The 18820-nt window shown below is 40.6% G+C and overlaps 1 protein-coding gene across 4 annotated transcripts in view; it reads right to left on the bottom strand.

Annotated features, from left to right (window-relative positions):
- elovl1b (ELOVL fatty acid elongase 1b) overlaps window positions 1-18183 on the bottom strand; it is a 32613-nt gene extending 14430 nt beyond the window's left edge. The window contains exons 1-3 of one of the 4 annotated variants that reach the window (XM_035412089.1): window positions 18062-18183; window positions 16685-16759; window positions 192-270 (exon numbers count right to left, since the gene is read on the bottom strand). The gene's annotated coding sequence lies outside the window, so the exon portion shown is untranslated. Of the gene's footprint in view, window positions 1-191; window positions 634-16684; window positions 16760-18061 lie in introns of those variants that run through there. The other 3 variants (XM_035412088.1, XM_035412090.1, XM_035412087.1) reach the window with 3 other exon arrangements.
- Between the last annotated feature and the right edge of the window lie 637 nt (window positions 18184-18820).

Genomic DNA, 18820 nt, shown 5'->3' with positions numbered 1-18820 from the left:
ACAGGATCACATCGTGTAGGGAAAAAAAAAAAAAGCCCCACAGCGCTGCGCTGGTTCAACAAGTATAACTAAGCAGAGGAGGGAAAAAAACGCCTAGAGTGCTCATATTTCACGAGCGAAAGCGCACTGGGATAGTTGGCCGGACACCCGTTACCGCAGAAGTACCGCAGAAGTTTAAGAGTCACGCTCACCTGCTGCCGTTCTCTCCTCCTTCTCCTCAGTGCCGGGTCGCCGGATGCCAGCGGGACGAGCCTAGCCTCCTGCTCACTGCTGAGAGAAAAAGAGCCCAACAGGGAAAGAGGGAAGGGCCGGGCCGGGCCAGGGAAAAAAGGCGGAGAAGGAGAAAGACCGGGAGAGGGGGGAGAGAGGGAGTGAGAGCGAGCGAGAGAGAGAGAGAGAGAGAGAGAGAGAGAGAGAGAGTCAAACTGACAGTGTGACTGGTACTGCTGCCCTCCGAGTCCCCACCCTCCCTGACTCACTCAGAGCGGATGAATAACTGGTTCAGAAATATAGACAGAAAGCGCAAGGGAGAGAGAGACAGAGAGAGGGGGAGAGAATGTGTGCTGGCGAGGGAGAGCCTGAGAGAGAACAGGCCTCCGATTGAAGTCCATGCGCGCAGCGACAAGACAAAAAAAAAAAAAAGTTAGCTGCCGGCCAGTTTGTGGCCCACGCCCTGCTCGCGAGACTAGCTTCCCTCCTCCTTCCGTTCCCCTCCCCCTTCCCTGCCACCCACCAGTTCCTTGTGAGGTAGGTAAACGCGCTAGAGTACGCTGTCGGCCAGTCAGCTTTCAGCGAGCGGCAGGCGGATTGTATTATTTGCAGGCTTCAGGGCGAGAAATCAGCGCGGACTCTGTTATCACGAAGAGCTCCATTGTTTCAATGTGAGCGGCTTTTGTCCGACGGGAGCGGGAGGAAACACCCCGTTAAGGCGAGACCGACATGGATTTCACATTAACTGCAACCCCGGCTCAGCGGTAACCCGCAGCCAGTTGTGAAATCCAAATACCGTAATATCGCTCACTACTAAAACTTCAGCCAAATCTACCTGTTTACAGAACAAACATGCCCCATTACATGTTCCTTTTAAAAAATGGCTGTATAAAGGTGAGCCGTCAGACCATCGAACAGATAACTGAATTAGCACAGAAGTATATTGCCTGGTTCCCTATACAGTATAGCCTACTATAGGCTGGAGACATGGCCACTCTAGTGTAGCCACTGTGAAAACTTTAATAATCACAATTAATCAGATCCTTGAAAGAGATGAGCAAAAATATGGGGTTTTTACACTAATGCAATGCCTCAGAGTAATACATATTTGTTCCAAAACTATATGCCATATTTATTCACACCCTTAGTAATTAAACTTTAAATAATATCCAGCAAATATGAATCTGCATTAACCCCTTAACCCCAAAGCATTCAAAATGGCAATTTCCACCTGGACCGCACTACTCTTAAATGAATCCTTACAACTTTGCGCCAACACACGGGAGAGAGATTATGGCATTGTTTGAAGGGCACATGTGTACCATCAAGACTATGAACCAAACTTTAGGAAATATGAGAAGAATTATTAATGTTATACAAATAATACAATTACAAATGCAACTCTGTTCACTGTTTATTTCACTAAATTCAGCTAGCGGCAAAAAATGTGTTCATCCCCAACCTGCTTCTCACCACTGCAAAAAAAAAAAAAGTCCAGATAACTAAAAGCAGTGAAATTTTTCAAGCGTTTTACCAAGACGTCCCAAAACATCTCCAAATTGCACATTTTGGATAATGTTTTGAACATACCCAAAACTAGTTTTCTTCACTCAAAATAACATTTTTTTTTTACAGATAACAGAGGAGAATTCATTATTACCTCCGCCAGGCGGGAGCCTGGATGGGATTATGCTTTTGGTCACGAATGTGCATGTGTTTGTATATCTGTCCGAAGCTAATCTCTAACCAGACGGTAGGGGCCGCAAGTGAGCAATAACTGCTTCGCCTGGCGAAGATCTGCACTCTACTGAGTGCACTCTTTTAGTTCTAACATGTTTTTGAGTGTCGATATCTTACCAGAATTAACATTATGTTTAATGTTGAAATATGTATGTCAGCTGGTAGGAATTATAACAGAAAACTCGCTTCGCTGCTGCTAATGTTACTGTTGCAAACGCTATTCACCTATTACCTGAGAATTTGTCAGTTGGAAGATTTGCAAAAGCTGTACCTGTGGCACCGGCAGCGACCGACCGTAGCTGCCAGATGCGAGTGTGTTGTTTGCATTCCAAACGTGCAAATCAATGGGAAATTTTCCAACTCGGTGAAGCTACTAGTCAAACTTCATAGGTCTTGCAGAAAAGCTGCAGGAGGAGTAGGCACAGAATGTCGATGTGGAATAAGAAGAAATAACAAGGAGAACACTAAACTTGGTTTTTCAGTGAAATTACACACCCACCAGTGGGGCAATAGCTTGCACCCCCTATTTGTACAGTAGTATTTTGACCAAACTTGACCAAGTAACCATAGAATGTATATAAAAAAAGAAGTTTTATGATGTGGGTTTGTGTGTAATATTTGATAATGGAATGGGGAGAACCTTTTTATTTTACTGCCATTTATTGCCCGGAATGCTGATAAGAGAATGAATGGCGTTGTTGGCCAGAAACGAGTCTGTTGCTGGCGCTGAGCTAGAATTTTAAAAAATAAACTGAAGATCTTTGCTTTATCCCCATTCTGTGGGCGTCAGTGCCCATACAACTAGGGGGTGTCCCCGGTTGCCCCCTGCAAAACCGGTTGCCTTCCACTACTGGTCAGTTCCAGTCGACCCCTTATTGGATAAAACACTATCACATGCTTTAAACTTCAGTACATTGTTTTGTGCACGTGTACGTACAAGTTATTGGGACATTCGTTCACTGAGTCTGTACGTAGCTGTATTAGCTGCTATGAAGGTAGCTAACAAGGCTCTGTGGCTGTAGCAAGCCTACATGCATGTCTTTGGACTGTGGGTGGAAACCAACACAGACACAGAGAAAACATACAAATTCCACACAGAAAGGCCTTGGCTGGGATTCGAATTGAGGACCTTCCTGCTCTGAGGCGACAGCGCTACCCACTGCACCAACATTCCTTCTGCAAGGACGAATATAGCCTGATTAAATTTTTTCTATCGTTGCAAACCCACTGGACAGGACACCACTTCCCGAAATCTCCTGTATCCCATCTAGACACAACCTGCTACGGAACAGTACATTAATGAGATGAACAGGAAAATAAAGATGAACTCTGCCACCCCGGCCAGTCAACTGAGACACAACCAACCACGTCATATTTGGATGGACCAAGAACTAGGGGCTTGCACAAACCACGCCGTACAATCTCAAAACACCACGTCTTTTTGTTTATCACCTGCTCACAACGGGTCAAAACAGGAAAAAAAGTTATTTCGTTTTGAGTATGCTGTAGATGAAGGAGTCCGGTTTTCAACCACAACCACATATTTGATGACATTATGGAAGTCACATGCAATCTGGTCATTCATAGAATGTCTGTTGTTTCTGTTTCTGTACACAGGCTCATTTGCTGATGGGGGTATCAGCCAGGTGAACATGCGTGCAGTCAATTGCACCCAGCACATTTTGGAGATTAGGATTAGGATTCAAACGTATTCTACCAGGCTGAAGACGTCTTCTCCTAAGAACGGCAACTGTCGCCATGACAATCTTTTGCCAGAAAGAAGTTAACACCTGCTTTTCCCAGACATTAAAAAACAGGCATAAATTTGACGTATTATAAATCAGCTTTAGCAGGTCATATGCATAAATTTCCATTCTCTCCTCCCATATTTTTGGGGTCTAACATCAGAAAGCTCTAAAATACATATGCATTAACCCAAACACGCAAATCTTAGGGGTGCTGCTTTTCTCTCATTTTACAAGCACAAACCTCCGGTGCAGCATGATAGTAAATATAGAAAAGCAATATTTGTCTCGTTAGCATCTATAACAGCCCTGCAAATCATTGGTAAATATGGCCCAGAGTCTCCAAGTCTACCATGAGATGCTACCTATATGCAGAAAAGCTTCCTGGAAGAGCTGCCAGTTACCCTCGACTGAGGGTAATCAACAAAAATGAGAATTTGGAAATTACTAAATGACACAGGAACTTTCATTGGAAGTTTACAGCCAGAAGAGATCAAATTGAGCTTTTTGGTCAGTGATGGGTCTGGTGTCAGAAGAAGGGTGCTGATGTGGATAAGAATGCAATACCTATAGTGAAATATGGTGATGGATCTTTGATGGCACAGGCCATTTACATCTACAGGTCTTGGAGCTTTTGTTAAAGGCCAATGGAATCATAAACTCTAGCAAGTACCAAGACGTTATGACCAGAAATCTAGTTCCCTATGCCAAAATGTTCAAACTTTCCTGCAAGTGGGTCACATTACAAAGATAAGATAACAACACTAAGATAAGTGAAACTGCTGCTTGAGGGCACGTTTTCCATACTGCCCAAAAGAGCTATATCCATAGTCTCCATCAGACACCACACATGGCTTGTGGTACAATAACAATTCCTATTTACATGGTGTGCAGTTCTGAGAGTGCAATTGTGGGCACCACATAAAGTACAAAGTAGAGCAACTAAATTGGTTTCAGCCATGAAGCGTAAAAGTTACAAGGGAAAGACCAAAGACGCACTCTACTGAAGTTCAGCAAAAGGATACAGATGAGGGACAAATTAAGTTTTTTATTGAAGGGATTAGAGCAGTAGTGCCTTTCTGAGTGGAGTTTGCATGGGTTTCCTCTCGGTATTCCAGTTTCAAAGACATTCAGATAGGCCAATTGGAGACTCTAATTTGCCCATAGGTATGAGTGTGTAAGTGAGTGGTGTGTGTGACCTGCGATAGATTGGCAGCCTGTCCTGAGTGTATTCATGCCTGATAATAGATGGATGGATGGATTGAAGGAATTAATAAACTGAAATACAAAGGATTGTCAACAGGACAACGGGGCACATATAGAAATTAGCTAAAGGAGCACTCTGTACTGATGGTAGGAAATATTTTTAGGAAGAAAATTTTCAATGCCTAGTACAGCCTGCCAGATCATGTAGAAGCAACAGAGATCCTGAGGGTATTCAGGTCCAGACTTGACTCAGTTCTGGGTACTCTATAGAATGCAAGTATATGACGTACCTAGATGGGTTGAATGACCTTATCATTATATATGGCTGTGTACTTAATAATCAGAACTACAGCCCTGTGAAGTGACTTCCCAGAGCAACATAGTCTCCCTAGCCCACTGGCTGCAGACTGTTTCACTTAAAACCAGCAGAGCTTGTTTTAACTGTTGTTCAGGCACATGGCATAAACGAGGAGGAGAAGAGGGGCTATCTGGATGCTTGACCAGTAGCTTGCTTGTAGTGGCTGAGCCCTGAACTACAGCGAAATGTAAAAAATGCAAGAAATCTGCGCCCGCAACAAATCATTTCTATTTCACGAAACATGAAAGCCTTTTTTTCAGATGTGTCAATTATAGATGTTTACTCAGCAGCCAAACCCTATCCCTCAGCAGACAATAGGGCTCAAATATTAACGAGGTAAAGTTTAGCACACCTGTGGAAAAAACCACTCAAACTGTGACAGATACAGCCCTCTTGCAGATAACAGGACCTGCCACCATTAGTGGCACAATTAGCCACCATTTTCCATTAAAATGCAGTCATTCAGAAAGCTGTGTATTTGAGATCAGTGAGAATATTATGCGAATACCTTGACATGGTATTCACTGATCTAGCACCTCCCACTGCTCCACTGGGTTCATGGCGGGTGAACATGGTGACACTTTACTGAACCTGTATTTTGTTTTGTGCTCTTCTCACTTTATGTTGCATCAATGGAACAGGTTTACAAATGCGATTGTATATTCCACACGGGAAGACACAGGAATAAATGATGGATAGAAAATAAGATTAAAGCATTACATTATAGGCATTTAGAAGATGCTCTTATCCAGAGCGACTTACACAACTTTTTCCACATAGCATTTACGTTGTATCCATTTATAGAGCTAGATATATACTGGAGCAATGCAGGTTAAGTACCTTGCTCAAGGGTACAACGGCAGTGTCCTACTGAGGAACCTGCAACGTTCAGGTTACAAGACCAACTCCTTACCCATTATGCTACACTTCCGCCCCAAAGCTTGGCTAGATGTGTGGTGCAGTCCATAAGGCAGCTGAATCTCAAGCCATATATGGCATATAGTCGTATATAACCCATTCATTTGAGGGACTGAGCCTCTGCTACGACATTTTCTGTACTGCGATTCCTTTTCTGCCTCTGTCTGAGTGAAGTAAAAACTACTCTTTTCTCTCTGAAATGTATGAGTGATTCATTTTGCGGGCCACAGTGATTAAGCAACTTGTTTTACTTGTGAAATGCAAAGCCTGCATGTTGATGAAGCAACACAAAGATAGCGATCAATGTGATTATCAACGAAGCAAGCAGATCATGTGGAATTTAACAATGTATTACAAAATTCCTGTAATTGAAAATCAAATAAAAGTTTGAATTTCAAATAAAAGTTCAAAATGAAACTTTAAATGTCCCTTTTTTACCTTCGTTTTACGTATTCATTTGACTTGACAAAATCCACTCTTCAAGGTTTCTGGTTGTAGATCCCAGGTTAGTAAATACTGGGCAGCAAACCAAAAGTAATTCAAGTCAAAGGAGAATGTAAACCTTCTCAGCTTCTACAGAAATTTCTCAGTGAAATATCAAAAATAATAAAAATGAATGCAGGTAACATGCGTGACCCTTCTATTCCAAGCTGAAAAGCCACTGCTGGTGGTAGTAATCTAGTAGCCTTAAGTTTCCAGCCACAGGACATTAGCTTGCTATGAAAATAAAATATTTTAGCAGGTTATATTGTTATGGATATGGCTCTTTATGCAGATAAATCCTCAGAAGAGCCATTAACACTTGCATTTATATTTGTTATTTTTCATTATAAGCTGATACGGTTTCCACCTTCTTCACCGGCTTGCATTCATTTCAGACAGTGGTCCAGTTCTTGAAAGCCTGGAATCTGTAACCAGAGGCTTTGGACAAATAACCCTGCCAAATGAAATGAATACTCTCAATGTAAGAATAGGAATTAGGAATGCACGATTCCGTGTGGGATGTGTTGTCACCAATATCTCCCCTAATAAGCCCTTGTGAGAAAACAATCCCTCCAATGTCAATGTTTTTTTTCTGTCTAATAATAATAATAAGAAGAAGAAGAAGAAGAAGAAGAAGAAGAAGAAGAAAAGAAGATGCTCCCTATTGTTTATACTCACTGATACGCAATGTTTAAGAGGCATTCCGACAAGAATCAACATGTTCACCAGTTCTTTAGGCACCAGCTGCAGCCTGCTGGTAAAATTCCAGCCATGAAATCAGTGGATGCAGAGTGCTTCTGCCAGCATACGAGACATGTGCGGCTCACCCCGGTCAGCCGGCCAAAGGTCAGTGCCATTTCAACCGTCTCCCGGCAGCTGGGAGGCAGCAGGCTCAACTCATCCAGCCACCTGGCTGGGAGGTGTGTGTGGCGGTCAGCATACATAGCAGTCAGGCAAACGTCTTGTGCACCTCCCCCACACAGTAAGACCAAGTAAGTGCAATTTCACTAAATGAACTGAGAAACATCATTTAAAAAAAAAAATTAAGAACACGTGGTGAATCTGACGTAGACTTTTCTTAGGATCTTTCTCAAGAACAAATTTAAGAAGAAACTTAGGAAGATATTGGTGAATGAGGCCCATTGTTCTCTAGAGCCAGGACAGGTCTTTCAGCCACCAATTTCAGTCCATGGTACCAATGCGGTCAAAATAAGTCAACTCACAAGAACATGTAGTCACAATTTTGTGAAAAAACGCAGGTCTTTTTTCTTTGTCTGTTTCCCCACGTGCCAATATGTTAAGTTACTGTATCATTTGGACACCATTTTAATATTCTGTGGAACAATCAGGGACAGTTTGCATCGCTGTGCATCACTGGGGAGGGGGGTATCTCACATGCTTAGTGGACAACCTGGACTTCATGACCATAGAAGGGTCACCCTTTTCCCTACCTCCAGTCTCGGGTTCCAATTTGTACAACACGTTGGCACAAAAAACTTCCATGGCTTCAGTACTTTTTGCAAGCCCAGGGAAAGTCAACGGCTGCCGCCACTGTCACTTTGTCCATATATATATATTGTTTTTACAGTCTAAGCTCTAACCTGACAGGGCCACCTCCTCACAGCGCACTCAAAACGTCATTCATTTGCCTGCTGCTGATTGCTCAATTTCACAGAGCGCTCTTTGGCCCAGAGATGGCTTGCGGTTCCAAACACTTCCACAGCATATTAACAGGGGTCCAAGTCCTGCCTACTTGTACCTGCATGGAAATGCATATCAAATCCTCCTGAGCTTTCACAGAGCTGGAGAAAGTGACGTGGGCAGAGTGGGGTGTTGGTGGGGGGGCTTCTCATTTGCCCAAGCCACAACCCCTCTTGGGGTGACACACTGACATGAACAGTTTCACAACCGTGGAGCCTTTTTTCAGATTGTGTTTCCTGTGGTTCTACAATAACCATTTCCTGTTTTTTTCCCCCCAGTATTTGAACATCTGTGACAATTTTGCTAACTTTCAGCCACTTGCTTCCTAGCCCTGTGGCCTACATTTCCTGACCAGCGCCCCTACAATGTGACATGGTGTCTTTGTGGATTGAAAGCTAAACACTAGCAATTGTTCTCCGTAGCTATCATATCAGATTTCAATACAGCAGCTGCGGTGTTATTAAGGGGACCAAACAGAATTGCCAAGGTTATCACAACCGTGAGCAACCAAAACATGTTGCCTGTGCAGCAACAGAGGCCCGCATTGAATCAGTTTTTCCCCCCCTCAGTTTGGCCAGTTCATTTAGGTGATTTCTAAACTTGTCAATCTGTATTTATGACAAAAAAATCAGTCATGGTCAAGGACAAATTTATTAATTTATTAATTTATTCCTAGGCACAGTCCAATCCTGTCTGAGTTACCAATGGGCTTTAAGCAAAGTTTTGCTAACCTTATGAAATATTAATCTCCTCTGATGCCATGTTTATGAAGGGAGATATGTTATCATGTCTGATTAGTGATTGCAATGTGATGCTTATCTTAATGAGGGATTCTTGAAGCTTCTTGAATCAGAGCAGACAGTGAGGACACATCATCGAGCCACATTTCGGTCCACAGCTGGATTCCCGCAGGCAGGTAAAGCATTCCTGTTATGCAATAGTTTATTATGAATGGCATTCACTCTGGTATACATGCTCTTACAACACAAATGTTTACATCTACTACTATTCATAACATGTTCTTTCAACTTTCAACTATCTTTTAGCTCTGTTGGTAAATCTTAGAGACTGAAGTACGCCAGTGTCCCCCTGCCACACATTCATTCTTAAATAATTTAAACCTATACACATGCATTTAAGAAATAAAAACATGACCCCTTTGCATTACAAATGCACAGTTGAATGAGTCTTTCTTGCACTAGTCATTTTGCCTGCATTTATGTAATGCTTCAGTGTAACAGCAAGACATGTGAATTTCACGTTCCACTTCAACCTTTCCCTCTGCCCGACTGTTTCCAAAGGTACATTACAATGAACAATAGTACTCCTCAGTAGCCTTGTGTAGAATAATAGAATAATGAATAATATTATATGAACATCATGAAAATATACATGCAATAACAATATATACCATATTTACACTGAGAGTTAAAGAACCTGCTGAGACAGAACTCTCTTCTTTCATACAGTCCATTCAATGTTTTCGGTCAGACCCCACAAGAAGCAAACTGAATTTAAAATGGGCCGATATAATGCAATTCACACAAAAAGTGCGGAAATCACATTGTCTGTGATGGAATATAACATCAGTGCTGATGCCTAGTTCAGTGACTACAAAGTCACAGCAGAAAAAAAAAAAACACTGCAGGGGAGACAAGGGACCTGTAAAAGGTACAACTGGCCATGCCAAGCTAAAGATAAAGATATACTTTATTGAACCCCGTGGGGTTATTTGTCCTCTGCATTTTGACCCATCCTAGTTACTTAGGAGCAGTGGGCAGCCACAGTGCAGCACCCGGGGACCAACTCCAGTTCTGAGGCCAGTGCCTTGGTCAAGGGCAACTGCAGTAGTGCACCTAACATGCATGTCTCTGAGTTATGTCAAGCTGCTAGCATGTTCCCTACAGCACAGCGTGGAAAGTTACAACGGTCCTCAGAGTACAGCAGGGAAAGTTACAACGGTCCTCAGAGTACAGCAGGGAAAGTTAGAACGGTCGCCAGAATACAGTGGGGAAAGTTAGAGAGGAATGAAGTTAAACCAAGCAGGCAAGTAAACACATCACTGCACAGGCTCTCCCAAGCATCCGCTAACCATTAACTCGAACCAGCGAAAAGCACATTACTGCTACAGCTGCCCCCAATCCTCCAACTGATTTGAGAACAGGCACTGACACAGTGGACTGTCCTGCGGCACCATACTGCTTTATGGTCCATTCTAAATCAAGATCAACAGCAATGCTACAACTCTCGATGTCCTCCCTCAGCATAAAACATAACTGGTTAAAACGTTCAAAAGAATTCATCAATTAAAAATAATTTAACCTAAATACAAATTGCTCTCATGACAATGGTTTAAAAATAATTTGACATTTGATTAGATTCTGAGGTTTACTGATAATATGGGTCAATATGGGTAACAGAAAACTGAATTCACAGCAAAAGGGGAAAAAGAACAAAAAGCATTTCTGGCCAAAATGAGGCAGTTCTATGAATTCATAATGTCTTTGATGCTTCTATCTAGTGCAGATTTCTTTACGTTTAAACAGTGGTTTTAATCCTTTGAGGTTATTCTGTAAAAAAGGGCATTCAAGCAATTAATGATCAACATGCCTAAGAGATATTATTCATAAAATGTTATTGCATTCACTTATCCTGCTTCATTAGATGTTTGATTTTGATCCAGCTTATAAATTTGCAAGCATCTACAAACAACAAACTGGATTTCAGAACGTCTGAAGATGAGCGAGGGGAGGAACAATGACATTTGTGCGTTGTGAATCTCAATTAAGAGCCTCTGCATTCCTGCACACAGGACAAGGCCAGAGAAGAGATGCCGAGAAAGGGAATGAGAAGGAGAGAGGGAGGGAGGGAGGGAGGGAGAGAAAGAGAGAGAGAGAGAGAGAGAGCTACAGCTGCAGGATGGATTTCCATAAGACACCCATTAAGAGTGCCGTCTCAGGCCACAGCCCTCTCCACCAATCAGCTGCTGGCATCCACCCCAACAGCCCACACAGCTGTGACTGTGGCATCCCTTTGTGTTCTTACTGCATCTCCAGGGCAGTGCCACACAGCAGTGATGCCACCCTGGCTCCACTGCACCCGCAGACAGAGGGGCAATCATCACTCTGCATTGTGCGACATGGCAAAGGCCAGTCTGTCTAACGTGACCAACAGTGACAAAAGCCTTAGTTCCATGTGCCAGGGACACACAACTCAAAACCGCAAACCTACTCCTAAAAACCTTTTTTTCCTTTCATTCCTGCTCCACGGATAATAAGGTGGATGATGTCTGGAAGTGGGACCCCATGACAGCGCAAATTCAATTGGTCCAATTTCCAACTTTTTTCATTCCCTGAAGTAGCAAATGAGAATACATTGGGAGGCACAAACAAGACATACGATTGGATGAGCTGAAGGAATTCTGTGCACAGGCCAAGTCTATCATTGATAGCCGTGCTCGGTGATAACCCTGCCTTTACCTCAAGGGACAGAAATAGCAGAGTTATCACAAGACTCTGCACAAGGACTTAAGTGTGTTAATACTAGTTACATTTTTATCTGATCAAACATAATGGCAGCTACCCAAATACCATTTGTGTCACCACGTAATATCCAGGGCACACACACATCGATGTTTTCATGGGAATGACAATGGCATTGCCGGAATTCTGAGACTATGTTGACAAGACCACTGTCAAATAGCTAAGGGACATACCGCATTCCACACAATGCTACTGCTAGCATCTTTTCTCTTAAGTGGGCTGTTTCACAGCTATGGAAGAAGAGCCACACATTGACACATATTTGAAAACTGCAAATATTTTCAGTTGGATAAAATCTCAAAGTCATTTTGTAACAGGAAAATCTCAAACAATATTTCTCACAAATCTATTAATGTGCCTGAATGCCTTGCAAGCAATCACAATCACCACATTTCCAAGAAATTGCCATTGGGGCTGTCTCTGTCCAAATTGTTTTTTTCCCTGCAAGATGTTTCATGTAGGAGGGAGAGTTTCTAGTTATGGAAAGTCCCTCTAAATATCCTGCACACATTGGACTCTTTGGCTTCTCTGGTGAATTCTGTACAGAAACACCATTATTGCATTATCACACGAATAGCCATTACTACCTCTCTGGAGAAAAGAAATGTCTATTTATACAGTTTTCAAATGAATATGACATTTGGAAAGGCCTAGTGTCAAGCCTAGGAACCGGACCTCATAGCTAATCACTGCACTGCATAGCTAACCGCTACAGTGAACACATGTGAGGCTGAGGGAGCAGGCATCTAACTGTTTGGTAACTGGAATGTGATGCCGCCTCACTGCCATGAAGCCACTTTAAGACTTTAAGCACACCAGTGGATAGCCCAGAATATGGCCAGGACCTCATCCACTTGATTGGTTAAAAAAACATAAGGTTAGTGAATGCATTCAGGCTCTCTGGGCCTGAAATACTGTCCTGCTGACAGCTGCGGCCTACCTACAGATAACGTTAGTGAACATAAAAGTTGTTCCACGTCTTCGTTTAATCTAAAGATCTAAATAATTCTGCAGTTGGGAAGTATATATTTTTAAAAAGTCACAGGCTGACAAGCATGGTGACCTAAAATCCAGTTTAAAGTTAATTAGGACAAATCTAACCAACTAGATTTAGGACAATCCTAAATTGGATGAATGTAACTTCTCTATAACATAATTACTACTTAACTTGTGGAAAGGATGGAAATGTAACTCTCCTTGAATGTATTTTCTCTGCAATGACACAGATTTCCCCTCAATTGAAATTTTTTTTTTAATCAACATCTGTTTTCTCAAAGCAGTGGGAATGTGGTTTAGGTTGGTCTAAATAAGGTCTAAGAGGAAATAAAAGTTAGTTGAACAACACTAGCCATGTACTTTGATTTGATTTTAGCTGTTTGTTGTCCGCTTTCACCAGTAATAAATCATTTTGATCCCAAGGATCCAGACAGAATGACTATAATGTGTTCTAAACATTGCCAATAAATTATGTTCTGTAGATAAACTTCAATTGTTTCAATGAAGATAATTATCAATAATAAACACTCATTTGTTTAATCTATTTGAGGAATACCACATTTGTCCCTGGTCTCAAAACTGGCATTCTATCTATACTTCATATTTGAGGTTACATACATTGTCACTATGAATACCTCCAGCTTGTGCACCAACATTCCTCACAATGAATAATCAGTCTGACCTGTCTGTTGTAGAACTGTCAAAGAGCAACAAATATACGTAACAAATAACTACTTGAACTTGTAACATGTTCCACTGAATTTACTTCACATTAGGCTACATTGTATTTTAAAATTGTACTAAAAACAAGAAACTGCAATGCCAATGACAAGGCCATATCAAATTATAATTTAAGTATGGCCAACAAGAGAAAATGTCTATCTAGTCTCCAACAATATGTAAAGATATGGTTGAGATTAGGGTGATATATTTTTATCTAGTGATAAGACAGCGAAAATGATCCACTAAAATAACTCATATTTTTACATCACATTCTCTGAAATAATGATCAGCTCACTGATAAGCTAGAGAATTATAATGTAAACCAAAGATCTAAGCAGTTTACACAGAGTGGATAGCGTTCATCGCTATGCACATAAGGGGTTAGCCTACTCACAATTCCTGAGGTTCAGGAGAACATTATCAGATCCTGTTACTTCAGCCTTCATCTTATTTTTGTGAACAAGAATTCATGTTTATTTTCTTTTGAAGGTGTCCTTACAGTAAACTATGCAAGATCTTGGTGATTACTGTGAAAAAGATAAACATGCAGGAGGAACGATTTTGAACAAAGGGTAATGCTTCACAGGAGCTCTCTTAACAAGTGACAAAGGCAGCATGATTAAATAATAAATAGCTAATGAGAGAGCCACAGCAGAAAAAAAACTTTCCAAAGTATGGTAGGTATTAATAGAATGCGTACAACCTCAGGTCTAAAGAAGTAGCACAGGAGGATAAGTTTTTTATTAGAAAAATATTTTAGGTCTATCGTTCATTTCAGTAAAGGTAGAAAAATAAAGGCAAAAATATCCTGCCTTCATGGAGAAAATATGGGGAATGCAACCGGCTGTCTCAGAAGAAAGTACTAAAATAAAAGATCAAATTTTCTGATGGATTAATCCAATGGGGGGTTTAAATAAATAAAAAAAACTCAATATCAAATGAATGTCAGTTTAAAAACAATTTCATTCGGTAATATGTCGTACTGAGGAAGGAAGCCCTGTGTTGCATTCAACAGAAGCTGGAATGCAACACAGGGCACTACAAAACTATAGATTAGGCCAATCTGAATTTGGCCAGCTTTGGTAGGAATGTATTCACATTGACATGACATTATCAACTAGCACACACCAAAAGGCTATAAGTTACAACCCTGCCTAAGTAACACTGCCTTCAACATACTATTTTTCAGCAAGTGTAGATCAATAACAGCATATATTGATCAGCCACCACTCATGATTTCATCTATTTTTGGTACATGTGATGTGCTACAAGTATCCCTGATTTTTTTTTCTCCTTTTTTGTGTGTATTTGAACAATGAATGATTACAAAATTCTGGGAGGCAATCTTTTTTTAAAAAAAAGGCATATGACTGCCACATGCATTGGTTGTGGAAATAATACCTTCCAGCGTAAGAGTATGAAAATACCACTTTATTAACGTAAAGGAATAAACTGATGGCCTGTACTATATTGAGCAAACTGTACAGATATGTCGATCTTTAAAATTTGGTATTAATGTTTGCATCATACAGCTCATACAGTGCTAAAAGTAGTACAGTATAAACACTACACACAACAGTATAAAGGAAGAGCTGTGGCACAGCCAAGGAGGGCAAAACCTTTCACTGGCCCCTTAATGTAAATTTCTCTCACTCAACTGACATCTCCATGCTTCTGCCTCAGGGCAATCCTGTGTCAGATGCTTTCATTAAGATGTCACTGTCACAACAACGGAAACCAACACCAATCCCAACGTGAACTCTGTGTTGAATTTACCTAAGACAAACTTCATTCAACCTCCAATGTTTGAAGACAGCTTTTCTTTGTTATATGTCTAACATAAGCAATGCTGCAACTCCTGCTAAACGCTAGACTGCTAGTTCATGAATAATAAGAAGTAGGTGAGATTGTTAACCCCCTCATTCCAGACTTACTTCCATAGTGACCTTTGAAAAAATCACAGTAGTTTGTCTGAAAATATGCCGCTAGACAGTTTTAGTTAGTTTTGCACTAAACTTAAATAGGCCTACATCTGAAAAAAACATGTACCAAACGAAATATCGATATATCTTCAAAAATACTAATAATTGTATTACGTATGGGAAGCCATTCTGTAATGCTTGGGATATGGCTTCCCACAGTTCATTCAGGAGCATCCAAAGATCATGCAAGTTTCCTGAAGTCTTTACATTTTTTCCTTTTACTTTTTCTCTGTGCAAAAAGACCCTTTAATATCACACAAAGAAAACACATCTTGGAACCAATTATTTACTTGAGGTGGAAAATGTTGATTATTGAAAGCACAAAATGAAATGTTAGCATAATTTGGATCAACAACTATGAAAGTCATGAGGCCACAAATTGGTGATCTAGAATGCTGCCAATCAAACAGAAATGTTAAAGAACTAAGCATTGTTTTCCAATACCGGATCATACAATTCTGTTTCCAAATGTACAACTTTCCAGGGTAAATTATACCAGGTTTAAACTCTGAATTATTCTGTTTTGTGAGTACAGGAGTGAAAACATCCATTGATGTGGTTACAAAGGCTTCAAGGACACCATCCCTACAGGTAACACAGCACAACTGCCATTGCAGTCACAAACGAGCCCTAGGTGCACATACAGTAGGTATCTCAATCATATCAGTTACGCAAACAGTTCAGCCTTTAAGTCAGCAGAGAAGTAGCACACTTAACCTTGTAGTGGTTTTTCACCTATCAAATCTGAAGCCAAACACAGTAAACTCAGATGTGCTAGGTCCTGGTATGTTCATACATCACACTGTAAACTAATAACCATTGCAAAAGTCAGTACAATGCAACATCCGTACTAGTCAACCACAAAATCACCATCATTAATGTTTATTGGTTTTGGCCGACACCCTTCATTAGGCTTACAGGGAGTGTCCACACATGCTGCCAATACTAAACACTGTCACCTTAAGATAACAGTACACATTCCACTGTGCCCAGGAGGGTTTGAGTGGTTTACACACAATTATATTTCAGTCCTTGTCCTCAAACCATTTTAACAGACTGACTTTAAGTCCTCTCACTCACCAAAAACTAGTTGCTAGAACTTGAGCTTGCTCCACCAGTAGATGGTCCTTTTCCTCTGGACTGTTTACTGATCTTCTGTAAGTGAAACAACAAAGACAGTATTAATAGGTAGCGCCCACTCACTTCCTGAAAGACTGAAGCTTGATACAGAAACAATTAAGAGTTCCTCTGTAAATCCAAGAAATAAACTGCTGTATAAATGGACCACATTTGAAAGTGGGTCACAAAACAAATCCTCAAACAGATTTTACTGTAAATTGCGTGGATGGCCGTCCATCATTATCCCCCACTACTTCATACAACAGCAGCTTTTGGCATTGTATCACTCACTCAATGTAATTTCCTGCCCAGCCTTGCATTTTAAACAGTTCCCTTTTTGCAGAGTTAACTCTGTGGACCATTTCAGTCATTACTACTATTATGTAGTCTATTTTCAAAATGTTGCTGAGAGATTTGATGTTGCCAATGATGTGACCAAGAGAGAGAGAGAGATAGAGAGAAACAGAGAGCAGGGGGAAAGCGAGAAAGAAAGAAGACTAATTTGGAGGGAAACCTGAGACAGGCATACACAGCTTTGTTCAAAAGCAGGTTTCCTCAAAAAGAAATATTTGAATGGAATATGATCACGTTACGAAAAGAGAACACCTGGGTGTGTAGTGTTTATTCTGATCAACATGCTTGTATGCATATTTTGTATATTGAACGAATGCTGTGTAATATAGCTAATCGAAATGTCAATATGCAAAAATATAAAACAATCTCATTAAAAATGGTCATAGTTGAGCGAACGGTTTTGAAAAGAAACTTTCTTGTAAAGATCAGTTCCTTACCAGCACACATTCCCCGTTACTCTGAAAAAACATGGTACACTAGGCTACCTAAGAACAGAAGTATTAGCGCCGATAACGATAGGCAGATTTATAATTCTACAATCGTATTGTAGAAAGGACTAGGCCTATGTGTTTTTAGCCATAAAGTTACATGATTTGAAAAGGAAATCATAGATTGCTAATCGCACATTGCTAACGGGTAGTATGAGCTACTTTGCCCTTTGATGTGCATATTTTCTGTCGCAAATCGTCTAAAATATTTCGCAAACTTTACTCATACGCTGTCTGCCTAATGTAAAGGAGAAAATTCTCATTTGAGAGATCTATTGAACCAATGCATGAACATAATTGCACAAGGAACGTTGCACGTTGTAGCAAGCAGAACCTCGTTAAAGGCGCCGACCTATACAGTACTCCATTGTCTTCTGTACAGTAGGCTACGCTTTTTGACTTGAGAAGAACTAATAAAATAAAAAATGAAAAAGACCTGAGACTTAGGCTAAAACATCGCAATTGCGGAAAAACCTCACTTTTATGAGATACCCACCTGAAAACACATCAAGAGCTGATCGGATAGTTCGGAAGGACAGAAACATTCACCCAAGCACTGCGGGTCTGCCAATGACACGCCTCCTTTCCCTCTTCAGTGGAAATGATCCGACCCAACCCCTAGGCAACGGGACGAGGCCGAAAAAAGGTGGAGTTGAGATGACAGCAGACTATGGTGAAATTACACGTCTTGAGTAATGGATTATTGCATCACTAAAATCGCGAAAACTGTTATGACCTGGAAGAATTTTGGAAATGACAGGAATTGGAAACATGAAAACCATAGGTTACACAGATCTTTGACTCAGATCACTATAGAATGTCCATTAACATAAATCCAGTGTTATTGCTCAGAATTATTTTTGCTCATTTCAATTTTTAATAATATTATGGTGGTTGGGGGTCTAGAGTTTGATAAGCATTTTAAAAATTATTTTATTTATTATTTGTTAATTGTTAATATCATTAAAAAAATACATTTTGAAATATATGAAAAGAAAAAGTATTATTTGGCTTTTATTTCATAATTCCTCCACAGTTCAGTAAAAGTGGGTTCATGTATGTATCACTGATACTATCCACAAAAATGAGTCAAATTTTAATAAGTAATATTGCGATAATCCCCACTTTTGTAAATTGTTCTGGTAAGAAAGTTTGCTAAGTGAATGTTGTGTGAATATAACATGAAAATCAACTTACCACAGGCATTTTAGCTAATGTATACCAAAACAAAAATAATCAGCCTGCTGGATAGGAC

The sequence above is a fragment of the Anguilla anguilla genome, chromosome 4, assembly GCF_013347855.1.
Source record: "Anguilla anguilla isolate fAngAng1 chromosome 4, fAngAng1.pri, whole genome shotgun sequence".
In the NCBI taxonomy this organism is placed as follows: Eukaryota; Metazoa; Chordata; class Actinopteri; order Anguilliformes; family Anguillidae; genus Anguilla; species Anguilla anguilla.
Note: the sequence above shows the minus strand (reverse complement) of the source record. Positions and strands in the feature narration are given on the sequence as shown.